We start from the raw sequence: 12,895 nt of genomic DNA on the forward strand, positions 1-12,895 counted from the left end.
GGGTGAGGGGGCGGTGTTGGACGGGTTTGGGGGGGTTGTTGGACAGGGTTGAGGAGGGGTCTGTGTTGGACGGGATTGGGGAGGGAGCGGTGTTGGATGAGGTTGGGGAAGCGGTGGAGTTGGAATATGTTGGGGGAGAGGGTGGTGTGGGATGGATTGGGGAGGGGGTGGTGTTTCCAGGGGTTGAGAGTGGGGGCAATATTTGACGGTTTTTGGGAGGGGGCGGTTTTGGACGAGGCTGGGGGAGTGGGCGATGTTGGATGGTGTTGGGGAGGGGGCGGCTTTGGATGGGGCTGGGGGAGTGGGCGGTGTTGACTGGTGTTGGTGGAGGTGGCTGTGTTGGACAGGTTTGGGGAGGGGTCGGTGATTAACGGAGTTGGCTAGAGGGCGGTGTTGGAAGGTGTTAGGGATTGCGCCGGTGTTTGATGGGTTTGGGGAGGGGGCAGTGATGGATGGGGTTTGGGAGGCGGCGGTGTTGGATGGTGTTGGGGAGGGGGTGATATTGGGCAGATTGGGGGGGCAGTGTCCGACTGGTTTGGGGGAGGGGGCAGTGTTGGACGGGATTGGGGAGGGGGCAGTGTTGGACGGGATTGGGGAGGGGGAAGTGTTGGACAGTGTTGGGGAGAGGGGGCGGTGTTTGACGGGGTTGGTGAGGAGGCGGTGTTGGACTGGTCTGGGGGAGTGGGAGGTGTTGGACGGGATTTGGGTAAGGGTGGTGTTGGACGGGGCTGGGGGAGTGGCTGGTGTTAGATGGGGTTGGGGGATGGGGCGGTGCAGGACAGCGTTTGGTGGAGGGCGCCGTAGTTGGACGGCTTTGGGGAGGGAGCGGTGTTGGACAGAGCTGGGGGAGCAGCCGGTGTTGGACAGGGTTGGTGGTGGGGGCAGTGATGGACGGGATTGGGGTGAGGGGGCGGTGTTGGACGGGGATGGGGAGGGAGCAACGATGGACGGGATTGAGGTATGGGGCGGTGTTGGAAGGGGTTTGGAGGATGGTGCAATGATGGACGGGGTTGGGGAGTGGGCGATGATGGACAGTGTCGGGGAGGGGGCGGTGTTGAACGGGGTTGGGGGAGGGGGAAGTGATGGATGGGGTTGGGGAGTGGCGGTATTGGACGGTGTTTGGGGAAGCCGGCAGTGATGTATGGGGTTGGGGGAGGGGCGGTGTTGGACAGGGCTGGGAGAGGGGGCGGTGTTGGACGGGTTTAGGGAGGGGGCGGTGTGTGACGGGGTTTGGGAGGGGGCGGTGATGGACGATATTGTGGAGGGTCGGTGTCGGACATGTTTGGAGAGGGCGCGGTGTTTGACGGGGTTGGGGAGGGTGCTGTGTTGGACGGGGTTGGGGGAGGGGGCGGTGATGGACCGGGCTGCGGGAGGGGTCATTGTTGGACAGGTTTCGGGAGGGGGCGGTGTTTGATAGGGTGGGGGAGGGGGCGGTTTTCGATGGGTTTGGGGAGGGTGCGGTGTTGGACGGGTCTGGGGAGCGGGATGTGTTATATTTGTTTGTGGAGGGAGCGGTGTTGGACGGGGTTGTGGAGAGGGTGGTGTTGGACGGGGTTGAGAGGGGGCTGTATCGGACGAGATTGGGGAGGGGGCGGTGTCGGACGGGGTTGGGGATGGGGTGGTGTTTGATAGGTTTGGGCTGAGGTGGCGGTGATGGAGAGGGAAAGGGGAGGGGGCAGTGTTCGACAGGGTTTGGGAGCGGGCAGTGTTGGACGGGGTTGGTGAGGGGTGGTGTTGGATGGGGCTGGGGAGGGGGCAGTGTTGGACGGGGTTGGGGTGAGGGGGCGGTGTTGGACGGGTTTGGGGAGGGGGTTGTTGGACAGGGTTGAGGAGGGGTCTGTGTTGGACGGGATTGGGGAGGGAGCGATGTTGGATGAGGTTGGGGAAGCGGTGGTTTTGGAATATGTTGGGGGAGAGGGTGGTGTGGGATGGATTGGGGAGGGGGTGGTGTTTCAAGGGGTTGGGGGTGGGGGCAGTATTTGACCGTTTTTGGGCGGGGGCGGTTTTGGACGAGGCTGGGGGAGTAGGCGGTGTTAGATGGTGTTGTGGAGGGTCGGTTTTGGATGGGGCTGGGGGAGTGGGGGTTTGTGGAGGTGACGGTGTTGGACAGGTTTGGGGAGGGTTCGGTGATTGACGGAGTTGGCGAGGCGGCGGTGTTGGATGGTGTTAGGGATTGCGGCAGTGTTTGATGGGGTTGGGGGAGTGTGCAGCGATGGATGGGGTTTCGGAGGCGGCGGTGTTGGATGGTGTTGAGGAGAGGGTGATGTTGGGAAGATTGGGGGGCGGTGTTGGACTGGTTTGGGGAGGGGGCAGTGTTGGACGGGATAGGTGAGGAGGCGGTGTTGGACGGGGCTGGGGGAGTGGGAGGTGTTGGACGAGATTGGGGGAGGGGTGGTGTTGGACGGGGCTGTGGGAGTGGCCAGTGTTAGATGGGGTTGGGGGATGGGGCGGTGTAGGACAGCGTTTGGTGGAGGGCGCCGTAGTTGGACGGCTTTGGGGAGGGGGCGGTGTTGGACAGGGCTGGGGGAGCAGGCGGTGTTGGAGAGGGTTGATGGTGGGGGCAGTGATGGACGGGATTGGGGTGAGGGGGCGGTGTTGGACGGGGATGGGGGAGGGGGCAATGATGGACGGGGTTGGGGTAAGGGGGCGGTGATGCATGGGTTTTGGAGGATGGTGCAATGATGGACGGGGTTGGGGAGTGGGCGATGATGGACAATGTAGGGGAGGGGGCGGTGATGAACGGGATTGGGGGAAGCCGGCAGTGATGTATGGGGTTGGGGGAGGGGCGGTGTTGGACAGGGCTGGGAGAGGGGGCGGTGTTGGACGCGTTTAGGGAGGGGGGTGTTTGACGGGGTTTGGGAGTGGGCGGTGATGGACGATTTTGGGTCGGGTCGGTGTCAGACATGTTTGGAAAGTGGGCGGTGTTTGACGGTGTACGGGAGGGTGCTGTGTTGGACAGTGTTGGTGGAGGGGGCGGTGTTGGACCGGGCTGCGGGAGGGGTCAGTGTTGGACAAGTTTTGGGAGGGGGCGGTGTTTGACAGGGTTGGGGAGGGGGTGGTTTTCGATGGGTTTGGGGTGGGTGCGGTGTTGGACGGGGCTGGGGAGCGGGATGTGTTCGATGTGTTTGGGGAGGGAGCGGTGTTGGACGGGTTTGGGAAGAGTGCGATGTTGGTCGGGGTTTGGGGGAGGGGGCGGTGTTGGACGGGTTTGGGGAGTGGCCGGTGATGGACGGGGCTGGAGGAGGGGGCGGTGTTGGACGGGGTTGAGGGAGCGGCTGGTGTTGGACGGGTTTGGGGAGGGGCGTTGTTGGACAGGTTTGGGGGGAGGGGACGGTGTTGGACGGGGTTGTGGGGAGGGGGCGTTGTTGGACGGGGTTGGGGGAGGGGGCATTGTTGGACGGGTTTGGGGAGGGGCCGGTTATGGATAGGGCTGGGGGAGGGGGCGCTGTTTGACGGGGTTGGGGGATGGGACGTTGTTGGACGGGTTTGGGGAGGGGGCGGTGTTGGACGGGTTTGGGGAGGGGGCGCTGTTTGACGGGGTTGGGGTTGGGGCGGTGTTGGACGGGTTTCGGAAGGGGCGGTGTTTGACGGTATTGGGGAGGGGGCGGTGATGGATGGGGCAAGTGGGAGGGGCGGTGTTGTATGTGATTGTGGGAGGGGGCGGTGTTGGATGGGTTGGGTATGAGGGCGGTGTTGGACAGGTTGGGGAAGGGGGTGGTGCTGAGGGTCAGGATGGGGGCGGTGTGTGGACAGTTATGAAGTTCAGGCTGTGGGCGATGTTGGACGGCGATGAGGGTCAGGCTGGGGCCGGTGTGTGGTCAGCAGTGAGGATCAGGCATTGGCTGGTGCGTGGACGGCGGTGAGGGTCAGGCTGGGGTAGTAAGTGTCAATCTGGGGGTGGTGAGGTTCAGGCTGGAGGCAGTGTGTGGATGGCGGTTAGGGTCCGGCTGGGGGCAGTGAGTGTCAGGCTGGGGGAGGTGTGTGGATGGTGGTGAGAGTGAGCTGGAGATGGTGTTAAACGGACGTGAGGGTCAGGCTGGGGTGCGGTGTGTGGGTGGCTGTGAAGGTCAGGCTGTTGGCGGTGTGTGAACGGCGGTGAGGTTCAGGCAGGGGTCAGTGTGTGGACAGCGGTGAGGATCAGGCTGGGGGCGGTGTGTGGGCGGTTGTGAGGGCCAGGCCTGTGGTGGTGTGTTGGAGTGGTGAAGGTGAGGCTACAGGCGGCGTGTGGATGGTGTTGTGGGTCGGTCTGGGGATGATTTTGGTGGGCGGTGAGGGTCAGGCTGTTGGCGGTTTTTTGGGGAGTGGTGAGTGTCAGACTGTGGGTAGTGTGTCGGGGGCAGTGAGTGTCAGGCTGGGGGTGGTGTGTTGATGGCCGAGAGAGTCAGGCTGGGGGTTGGTGTGTGGGCAGGCGGTGAGTGTCAGTTTGGGGGCGGTGTGTTGGTGCCGTGAGGGTCAGGCTGGGGGTAGTGTGTGGATGGCAGTGATGGTCAGGCTGGGGACAGTGTGTGGGCAGCAGAGAGGGTCAGGGTGGGGGCGGTGTGTCGGTGTGGTGAGGGGCAGGCTGGGGGCGGTGTGTGGACGGCAGTGAGGGTCAGGCTGGGGGCAGTTTGTGTGGGTGGTTAGGGTCAGGCTGAGGGTGGTGTATTGGGGTGGTACGGGTTAGGCTGGGGGCGGTGTGTCCGGGGAAGCAAGGGTCAGGCTGATGGCAGTGTGTGGACGGCAGTGAGGGTCAGGCTGGGAACGGTGTGGGGGCAGGGTTGAGGGTCAGGCTGGGTTGTTATGTCGGGACAGTGAGGTTCAGACTGGGGGCGATGTATGGATGGAAGTGAGGGTTAGGCTAGGGGCAATGTATGGGTGGCGGAGAGGGTCAGGCTGGGGGCGGTGTGGGGGTAGCCATGAGGGTCATGCTGGGAGACACGTTGGAAGGCAGTGAGGGTCAGGCTGGGAACGGTGTGGGGGCAGGGTTGAGGGTCAGGCTGGGGGTGTTATGTCGGGACGGTGAGGTTCAGACTGGGGGCGGTGTATTGATGGAAGTGAGGGTCAGGCTAGGGGCAATGTATGGGTGGCGGAGAGGGTCAGGCTGGGGGCGGTGTGTGGGTAGCCATGAGGGTCATGCTGGGAGACACGTTGGAAGGCAGTGAGGGTCGGGCTGGGGGCGGTGTGTGGGCAGCCATGACGTTCATGCTGGGAACCATGTTGGAAGGCAGTGAGGGTCAGGCTAGGGGCGGTGTGTGGGTGGCGGAGAGGGTCAGACTGGGGGTAGTGTGTGGGTAGCCATGAGGGTCATGCTGGGAGCCACGTTGGACGGCAGTGAGGGTCAGGCTGGGGCGCTGTGTGGATGGCGGTGAGGTTCAGGCTGGGCCAGTTTTGGACGGTGGTGAGGGTCAGGATGGGGATGGTGTATGGATGGTAGAGTGGGTCAGTCTGGGGATGATGTGTCGAGGGTGGTGAGGGTCAGGCTGAGGGCGGTGTGTGGACGGTGGTGAAGGACGATGTTGGATGGCGGTGAGGGTTAGGCTGGGGGCAGTGAGGGCGGTGAAGGTCAGGCTGGGGGTGGTGTGTGTGGCGCGGTGAGGGTCAGGCTGAGGGCGGTGTGTTATGGCGGTCCGGGTTAGGCTGGGGGCGGTGTAGCAGGGGCAGCAATGGTCAGGCTGGTGGCAGTGTGTGGACGGCGGTGATCGTCAGGCTGGGAAGGGTGTGTGGGCGGGCTTGAGGTTCAGTTTGGGGGCGGTGTATTGGGGGCAGCAAGGGTCAGGCTGGTGGTGTTGTGTCAGAAAGGTAAGGGTCAGGCTAGGGGTGGTGTGTGGATGGAAGTAAGGGTCAGGCAGGGGGCAGTGTGTGGGAGGCAGTTAGGATCAGGCTGGGGCAGTGTGATGATGGCAGTGAGGGTCAGGCTGGGGGTGGTGTGTGGGCGTCAGTGAGGGCCAGGCTGGGGACAGTGTGTGGACGGTGTTGAGGGTCAGGCTGGAGGCGGTGACTGGACAGTGGTGAGTGTCAGGCTGGGGCAGTGTGTGGGTGACATTCAGGGTCAGGTTGGAAGGGGTGTTGGATGATGGTGAAGGTCAGGCTGGGGGTGATGTGTGGGTGGCAGTGAGGGTCAGGCTGGGGGCAGTGTTGGACGGCGGTGAGGGTCAGGCTGGAGGCGGCAGTGAGGGTCAGGCTGGGGGTGGTGTGTGTGGGATCGGTGAGGGTCAGGCTGGGGGGTGGCGTGTGGACGGCAGTGAGGGTCTGGCTGGGGTCGGTGTTGGACGTTGGTGAGGGTCAGGCTAAGGGCGGTGTGTGGATGGCAGTGAGGGACAAGCTGGGAGCGGTGTGTTGACGGTGGTGAGGGTCAGGCTGGGGGCGGTGTGTGGACGGTGGTGAGGGTCAGGCTGGGGGCAGTGTGTGGACGGTAGTGAGGTTCAGGATGGGGGCAGTGTGTGGACGGTGGTGAGGGTTAGTTCGGGGACGGTGTGGGCGGCAGTGAGGGCCAATCTGGGGGCGGTGTGTAAATGATTAGAATTTTTAGATTAGATTAGGTTACATTACATTACATTACAGTGTAGAAACAGGCCCTTCGGCCCAACAAGTCCACACCGACCCGCCGAAGCACAACCCATCCATACCCCTACATTTACCCCTTAACTAACACTACGGGCAATTTAGCATGGTCAATTCACCTGGCCTGCACATCTTTGGACTGTGGGAGGAAACCGGAGCACCCGGAGGAAACCCATGCAGACACGGTGCGAACGTGCAAATTCCACACAGTCAGTCGCCTGACGTGGAATTGTCGCCCGGGTGTCAGGCGCTGTGAGGCAGCAGTGCTAATGGCGATTAGGGTCAAACTGGGCATAGTGTTTAGACAGCGGTGAGGGTCAGGCTTGTGTGAATGGCGGTGAGGGTTAGTCTGGGGGCGGTGTGTGGGTGGCAGTGAGGGTCAGGCAGGGGACAGTTTGTGGACAGTGGTTTGGGTTAGGCGGGGGACGGTGTGTGGACGGCAGTGAGGGTCAGACTGGGGGCGGCGTGTCGGTGGTGGTGAGTGTCAAATTGGGGGCAGTGTGTGGACGGTGGTGAGGGTCAGGCTGAGGGCAGTGTGTGGACGGTGGTGAGGGTCAGGCTGGGGGCAGTGTGTGTACGGTGGAGAGGGTCAGGCTGGGGGCAGTGTGTGGACAGTGGTGAGTGTCAGGCTGGGGGCAGTGTGTGGACGGTGGTGAGGGTCAGGCTGGGGGCAGTGTGTGGACTGTGGTGAGGGTCAGGCTGGGGGCAGTGTGTGGACGGTGGTGAGGGTCAGGCTGGGGGCAATGTGTGGACGGCGCTTCGGGTTATGGCTGGGGTGGTGTGTGGGCGGCAGTGAGGGTCAGGCTGTGGTCAGTGTTGGACGGTGGTGAGGGTCAGGATGGGGTGGTTTGTGGGCAACAGTAAGGGTTAGGCTGAGGGCGGACAGCTGGAACTGACAACCGGAAGCAGCAGATGCAAACCACTGTAAATACCGGAGAAAACATCACAGAAGCGCTTCACAGGAGGCTCCCAAGCACTGAGGATGTCACCGAGACAGGGGACGAAACGTCTGAAACACAAATTCCCAGGCGGCGAACATCTTCCTTATCTCTAATAATTCCTCTCCACCCTCAGACCCCTCCCTAACTCTAATCCCCTCCAGTTTCTCAAAGCTGTGCTATATGGGCCTTTCTTTGATTCCAGCCTTGAGGATTCCCCATTTGCATTTGTCACTTGATGACGGCCCTTTCAGATTCCTGCATCCAGCTCCAGAATTTCCTCCTAAACCTCTCCATCTCACCTTCCTCCCAAACACATTGACCAATCATGTGTCATCGATTCTACTATCATTTTTTCTGACCTGGTTTCAATGGTGTCCTGTCATATTCCTATATTAAATGTCTTGAGGTTTACAGCACAGAAAAAGGGCCAGTGAGTCTGTGCCAGTAAAGAAAACTATCCCCATCTATCCTGATCCATTTTCCAATACACAGTCATTCGCACCGTCTGTCTTGGTATCACAAGTCTGCACCTAAATATGTCTTAGATGCTATTGGGAATTCTGTGTCTCCCACCCTTCCAGACAGTGAGGTTTAGTGCAACTGTTGCTTGATGATGACATCACCCACAGGAACACAGAGCCGCTGGGTCTGTGCAAACCAGAGATCGCCCATACATTGGGAAGGATGACAGGGTCCCTGAGAGGGGGCACAGGATATTCTTTGGGATATTCTTTTGATATTCTTTTACATTATTTGGATGTTTTGGATATTCTTTTACACTTTGGATATTCTTTTACATTATTCATTGGTATGATATAGTTGTTGCTGATACATTGGGTAAATAATATCGATCTACAATAGATGGACTCTCCTTCTCAACCTCTCCCCTTGCCTGGGCTGGGGTAACCTTCAGGTTAAACCACGACCAGTCATCTCTCCCTAATGAGAGAGCAGCCCTATGGTCTGGTAGGACAACACTGACTTTGCCTCTTACTCAGTGATGTCACTGTACCACGGGAGTGAAGAGTGGGAATGCTGAGGGTGGTGGATGGGGCACCACTCAGGCACAGTGCTTTCTTCTGGAGGGTGTTCACGTTCTTTGCATTGCTGGGAACTGCACTGATGCAGGCAAGTGGGCACTGTTCCAAAACAATCCTGATGTGTGCCTGAAACAGAGCAAACAGACATTGGGGAATAAGGGGTTTGGGGAAACCGAGATTGTTCTCCTTGTAGCAAAGGAAATTGCGGGGAGCTGTGACAGAGGTGCTTACAAAAGTTACCCGTTATAATAACAAACCTTACACCCATCAGCTCATTATACAAGGATTACAGGACACATTGAAGGTGTGGGGAGAACTATTGAGAGAATGGGATGATTTAAAGGAGTACATTTATGCAGTAAATGGGATTGAGCTGGAACACAATACTCACACACAATGTGAATATCCACGTCCTGATTAATTGAGTAATGCTGTCAGTTTGGCATTACAGTTACTGAGATTACCATCTGAATGTCCACCTGTAGTATCCTCTAACACAAGTTATAAAATCTGTCACTGTCAGTTCAGGTTAGAAACTCACACCTTCCCCTCCTCCTGGGCCTGGTTGACTGTACACATTACTCCTTGTGGAGGTCAGCAGTTAGTTCAGGGGGAAATCTATGATGGTTTCTATGAGTTTCCACCTTGGGACTTCATGTGACTGAACAGAGCAGATCTTTCATAGATGTGATAGAATGATCCAAGAGTCAGTGAGATGTGGAGAGCAGAATTTCCTTCCTTTTCTTTCCTTCCGTCTTGCCGCTGTGCCTCATCAATAAAACATGGGGGGTGAAAGGCTCATGCAGCTTGATGGGCAAGTTGTCTCCATTCTGACCAATGGGCAGCAAGCTCCTCCCAGTCATCCCATAGACAAACAGAGCAACACTGCACACTTCCCACTGCCCAGCATTCCCAGTGAACGTTTTGAAGAATTGGGGGGTGGGAATCTATCAGAAAAGGCATAACTGTAAAGTTCTAAGAGGATTGTGAAGAGAGAGAGATGCACAGGAGAAGGGGGCAACAAGTTGGCAGATGGAGTATAATTTGGGAAAATGGGAAGTTGGTCATTTTGGAGGAGATAATAAAATAATAGAGTGCTATTTAAATGGTGGAAACTGTAGAAAGCTGCACCACAAAGGGACCGGGGGTGATTGTGCAGGAAACACTGAAAGCTAGCAGATTCTGGGTCAGTCACGGAATCAAGGGTTCTGCTTCAGATTCGTCAAGTTTAAGGCAACACCGACATGGGTAAGGGGTTTCAGTAGCAATGGAGCTCGGGTGAGCGGGAGACAAGGAACATTTTAGAGAATGGAATTCCTGGTGTTTGTGATTTTGTGGATGTCTGATCAGAAGGTCACCTTGGGGTCAGATATAACAGTAATATTGTAAAGAATGTAGTTCTACCTCAGATATTTCCCAGTGGGAGGGAGGGGCTCAGCAGTAAGGGAAAGTAATTTGTAATAGCAACTGAAGGCAATGGTTTTAACCGTAACAATGTTTCATTGGAGAAAATTGCAGCTAATTGAGTAGTGGGAGCGTGGTCAGCAGTTTGATAACTGAGTAACAGTGGAGTAATGGAGAGGGATGATGGGGAGGGAGAGCTGGGCATTGTCAGTCTACATGTGAAACCTAACGCGGTGCTTTTGGACGATGTCACCTCCTGGCAGTGTGTAGGTGAGAAAAAGGAGGGGTCATGGATAGATCCTTAGATTCCCTACAGTGTGGAAACAGTCCCTTCGGCCCAACAAGTCCACACCGACCCTCCGAAGAGGAACCCATCCAGAACCTTTCCCGTACATTTACCCCTGATTGATGCACCTAATACTACGGACAATTTATCATGGTCATTTCACCTAACCTGCACATCTTTGGACTGTGGGAAGAAACCGGAGCCCACAGAGGAAACCCACGCAGACACTGGGAGAATGTGCAAACTCCACATAGACAATCGCCTGAGTCTGGAATCGAACCTGGGTCCCTAATGCTGTGAGGCAGCTGTGCTCACCACTGAGCCACCGTGATTCCCAACCCTTGAGAGACACCACATACAAGGAATTCAGAAAGGACATCAGATAGGTTATAAAAGCTACAGAAGTTACCAGAAGTTATAAAAGCTACAGGTCTGCCTACTGAGTCAGTATAGGTGGAAATTAGGAACAGTAAAGGAGCAGTTACCTCATTAGGAGTTTACTACAGGCCCCCCAATAGCAGCAGGGAGATTGAAGAAAGCATAGGATGGCAGATTTTGGTAAAGTGTGAATATAATCGAGTTGTTGTAATGGGTGACTTTAACTTTCCAAATATTGATTGGAAGCTCCTTCGAGCAGATGGTTATGGACGGAGCTATTTTTGTAAGGTGCGTTCATGAGGGTTACCTAACTCAGCACATTGAAGTGGCCGATGAGGGGAGAGACCATTTTGATTTTGGTGCTCGGCAATGAGCTGGGGCAGGTGTCAGATCTTGCGGTGGGAGAGCATTTTGGTGATAGTGACCACAACTGTTTCACATTCTACATAGCTATGGAGAAGGAGAGAAGCAGGCACAATGGGAGGATATTTAATTGGGGAAAAGGAAACTATGATACTATCAGACGTGAGTTGCGAACCATGGACTGGGAGCAATTGCTCCATGGAAAGGCCACTATAGACATGTGGAGACGGTTCAAGGAACAGTTGTTACGAGTGATGCATAAATGTGTTCCTCTGAGACAGGCAAGAAAGGGTAAGATAAAGGCACCTTGGATGACGAGAGCGGAGGAGCTTCTTTTCAAAAGAAAGAAGGCAGCTTAAGTAAGATGGAGGAAGCAAGGGTCTTGCTCAGCACGAGAGGATTATAGGCAGGCGAGGATGGAGGTCAAAAATGGTCTGAGGAGAGTTAGGAGGGGGCACGAAAAAGGCTTGGCTGGAAGGATTAGGGAGAACGCAAAGGCATTTTACACGGAGGTGAGGAATAAGAGAATGGTCAAAGAAAGAGTAGGGCCGATCAGGGATTGCATGGGGATCTTGTATATAGAGTCTGATGAGGTCGGGGAAGCCCAAAATGAGTTTTTTGCTTCTATCTTTACTCAAGAAAAGGACCTTGTAGTGAATGAAACCATTGAGGAGCAGGTCTGCATGCTGGAATGGTTAGAGATTGAGGAAGCTGATGTGATGAAAACTTTGACAAACATTAAGATTGACAAGTCGCCAGGGCCAGATCAGATTTGTCCTCGGCTGCTCTGGGAAGTGAGAAATGTGATTGCTTCACCGCTTGCAAAGATCTTTGCATCCTCGCTCTCCACTGGAGACATACCTGAGAACTGGAGAGAGGCAAATGTAATTCCTCTCATCAAGAAAGGAAATAGGGAAATCCCTGGCAATTATCGACCAGTCAGTCTCACATCTGTCGTCTGCAAGGTGTAAGAAAGGATTCTGAGGGATAGGATTTATGACTATCTGGAAGACCATGGCTTGATTAAAGGCAGTCAGCACGGCTTTGTGAGGGGCAGGTCATACCTCACAAACCTTATCAAGCTCTTTGAGGATGTTTTTCGACAAGTTGATGAGGGTTGAGTAGTGGATTTGTGTATCTGGACTTCAGCAAGGCATTTGATAAAATTTCCCATGGTAGGCTCGTTCAGAAGATCAGAAGGAATGGGATACAGGGGAACTTATCTGTCTGGTTACAGAATTGGCTGGTCAACAGAAGACAGTGAGTGGCAGTAGAAGGAAATATTCTGCCTGGAAGTCTGTGGTGAGTGGTGTTCCACAGGGCTCTGTCCTTGGGCCTCTACTGTTTGTAATTTTTATTAATGACTAGGATGAGAAGATTGAAGGATGGGTTAGCAAGTTTGCAGACGACACGACGTTTGCAGGTGTCATTGACAGTATAGAGGGCTGTTGTATGCTGCAGCCGGACATTGACAGGATGCAGAAATGGGCTGAACGGTGGCAGATGGAGTTCAACCTGGATAAATGCAAGGCGATGCATTTTGGAAGGTTGAACTTGAAAGTTGAGTACAGGATTAAAGCCAGGATTCTTGGCAGTATGGAGGGACAGCGGTATCTTGGGGTGCAGGTACATAGATCCCTTAAAATGGCTACCCAAGTGGACAGGGTTGTTTGGAACGCATGTGGTGTTTTGGTTTTCATTAACAGACGAATTGAGTTTAAGATACGTGAGAGTTTGTTGCAGCTCCATAAAACTTTGATTAGAACGCACTTGAAATATTGTGTGCAGTTCTGATTAGATTTGATTACTTGCAGTGTGGAAACAGTCCCTTCGGCCCAATAAGTCCACATCGCCCCGCCGAAGTGCAACCCACCCATACCACTACGTGCAATTTAGCATTGCAAATTCACCTGACCTGCACATCTTTGGACTGTGGGAGGAAA

The sequence above is a fragment of the Chiloscyllium punctatum genome, chromosome 29, assembly GCF_047496795.1.
Source record: "Chiloscyllium punctatum isolate Juve2018m chromosome 29, sChiPun1.3, whole genome shotgun sequence".
In the NCBI taxonomy this organism is placed as follows: Eukaryota; Metazoa; Chordata; class Chondrichthyes; order Orectolobiformes; family Hemiscylliidae; genus Chiloscyllium; species Chiloscyllium punctatum.